Source organism: Mesoplodon densirostris, chromosome 1 (assembly GCF_025265405.1).
Source record: "Mesoplodon densirostris isolate mMesDen1 chromosome 1, mMesDen1 primary haplotype, whole genome shotgun sequence".
Taxonomy (NCBI): domain Eukaryota; kingdom Metazoa; phylum Chordata; class Mammalia; order Artiodactyla; family Ziphiidae; genus Mesoplodon; species Mesoplodon densirostris.
Genome location: NC_082661.1, coordinates 116,159,039 through 116,162,016, shown reverse-complemented (window position 1 = coordinate 116,162,016; position 2,978 = coordinate 116,159,039). Strand labels below are relative to the sequence as shown.

The 2,978-nt window shown below is 42.5% G+C and overlaps 1 pseudogene; it reads left to right on the top strand.

Moving 5' to 3' along the window:
- Window positions 1–388: 388 nt before the first annotated feature.
- On the top strand, window positions 389–1,306 carry LOC132488498 (dystrobrevin beta-like; annotated as a pseudogene).
- Window positions 1,307–2,978: the final 1,672 nt, after the last annotated feature.

Here is a 2,978-nt window from a genome sequence, read left to right as displayed (position 1 = left end):
ATGCCGCGCCCCTCGCGCCCGTCGCGCCCCTCACGTCCCTCGCGACCTCACGTCCCTCGCGACCTCACGCCCCTCGAGACCTCTCGCCCCTTACGCCACCGTGACCTCACGCCCCTCGTGTCCTTCGCGCCCCTCACGTCCCTCGCGCCCTCGTGACCTCACGCCCCTCACGCCATCATGACCTCACTCCATCATGACTTCACTCCCCTCGCGCCCTTCGCTCCCCTCATGCTGTCGCGCTCCCGGCGCCGTATCGCCGGGCAGGAAGCAGCGAGAGCCAGGCGCCGGAGAACGTTTGCCGCTTGTGCAGCTCAGCGAGGGCGAGGCCGGAGGAGGCGAAGGCGGCTGCGTCCCAGAGACCTGGGCGCCACCAGCTCCAGCCCAGAAGATGATTGAGGAAACTGAGAGCAAGCGTAACATGGCAGAGAAGAGGCAGCTGTTCGTAGAAATGCGTGCTCAGAATTTTGATGTCCTATGATTATGAACTGACAGATTGCAAAGTACGATTTGTACAAAAAACGATGCAGCCTCCATCTTGCGGGTCTCCGGAACATGCTGGAAGCCTTTCAAGACGACGGCCTTGATACACTGGACTCATCCCCTGAGATCAGTGTGTCCCGCCTCGCGACCGACCCTCATCCATCTACTTCCAGCTGAGCACGTGCCTTCCTTCTCATGAGTCGGCGTGGACCAGCCCCTCAGCTCCTCCGTGACTTCGTGATTGCTGCTGTGACAGTGAGGCCCGAGGCAAGTTGATGGTATTTGCTGTTAAAGCTGTGTTAGCATGTGTGGTGGAAAAATGCTGGACAAGTTGAGATATGTTTTGTCCCAGATGTCAGATTCCAGTGGCTTAATGCTATTTAGCAAGTTTGACCAGTTTCTGAACGAAGTTCTAAAGTTCCCAGCAGCTGTCTTTGAAGGGCCATCTTTTGGTTACACAGAGCACTCAGCCTGCACCTGTTTTTCACAGCCGAAAAAGAGAATGCTGAATATGCCTTTAGACACAGCAATGGCTGATCCTCCTCCCTGGGGCCTTGTCTGGCTACCTCTCAAGCATAGGCTTGCCCACACGAAGGAGGTCTGCCATCCCGTGGAGTGCTCCAGTTTCCAGTGTGAGGTGGAGTGCTCCTATTCCTGGTTTGAGCATGGGATGGGCTTCTGGTACCCATGCCGGCAGTTGCCACACCCCCAGCTCTGCCAAAATTGCTTTTTGTGTGGCCATGCCAGTGTCTCTCATGGCAACCAATACCAGGTGAAGGAGCATTCCTCCTTGGTAACTGCTTTGTGTCTCAGTCTGTGTCCCTAACAGTTCGTCTGTTTCATCAGTAACAACACTAGGGGCACTTTCCTCATAGATGCCTACCATAAATAAGGGTGTAGTGTAATGAAATATTAACACTTACATTTATGACGGGGCTTGCAGATGTGTTGTGCTTCATCACTTGATTTGAAAAGCAGAGTTTTTAAAGTATGGGGAAATGGAGTTACAATGACATTTGACAAAGGTTCCTTTTATTCAGTAAATTGGAATGTGACAGTGCTCCCTTTCCGAGTGAAAGGTGTCTTGTTTTAAAATTGTACAAGGGCTACCACCCCCACCCCAAAAGACTAAACTCTCTGAGCTTTAAGGAAGATTTAAAGTTCTTTTTTTCAAGCAAGTTGACTTCGTGCATATAGGGTTTAAATGTTGCAAAGAAAGCTGCATGAAATGAAGTTAAATTTTTGATTCTCAAGTTGGGGAAATACTGTATTTTACAATTGCCACGTGGATGTCTTTACTTTCTAAAATAGTCTTTTAAGTAACAACATTTGGGTGGAGCTCAATGTCTCATTTTTCTGTGGTGTTTATTAATCATGTAATAAGTTCAGCACCAATCATTTTTCCTTCCCTTCTCTCAGTTTATTTACAGTTTTAAAAATGTCATACTTTTATTTCCAAACAGTTTCTAGAGCCTTGTTTTAAAACCTTTTCCTTTAGTTTTTATTGGTTAGTTTACTAGAAGGTAGAAAAATATACAGTCATAAGTATAATTCAGGATCTAAGTTCTCAGGCCTATTCATCCTACTGGATGAAAGCTTTGATAAGTGGGGGTTTTTCCTCTCTTTTTTTTTTTTCTTTTTCCTAGTTAACCTTCTTAAAAGTCAATCAAGAAGAAAGCAAGTAAGTCTATATCAGGGATTAGTTAAAAACAAAAACCAAACTTTAATCAAGTGTATACTTTACTTCCTACATTTCTAACAATGTCTTAGGTATAATTTTTTTATCAGATAGCTTTTCAGCTACAGTTAAACCATATAATTTTGTTAAACTGAACATCCTATCCTGGGTATTGTTGTGTTGTAAATTCCAGTATTTTTTTTTTTTTAGTTGAGGTGTCATTATTTTACATTTTTTAAACAAGCAAAGGAAAAAAATAACAGTAGTTTCTTCTCTTTTTCATTGACTCGGGAGAATTTATAGATTTTCAAATAGTTACTTTTTCTTAAAGTACAAGTATCCCACTGTGTTAATTGACTTGTTAACATTTTCAATTGTTTTTGGTTAGAGTCTTAACTCTACACTGAGATCGCTCTTTGCCCTATTACCTTTTTAAAAATTTACTTATTTATTTATTTTTTTAAATATTTTTTAACATCTTTATTGGAGTATGATTGCTTTACATTGTTGTGTTACTTGCTGCCTATTACCTTTCATAATGCTTGGATTCTCTGGAATGTATCTACTGAAAATCCTCATCCTAGATATTGGGGCTAGGAGATGAACTTGTTTTTCACCTTAGTTTGAACTTACTCCTTCAGCTAATTTATAACCCTTATAGAAATGGGAATTTTACGTTTATTTAAAGATAAATGACTGTTTGAATATTGCTTTCTGATTTACAGAGCAGTTTTTCACGTGAAAAACTCTGTTGAATTTTTCCATTGCTCTGTAACATACATAAATTGAAGTACAGAAATCACAAGTGAATTCTTATATT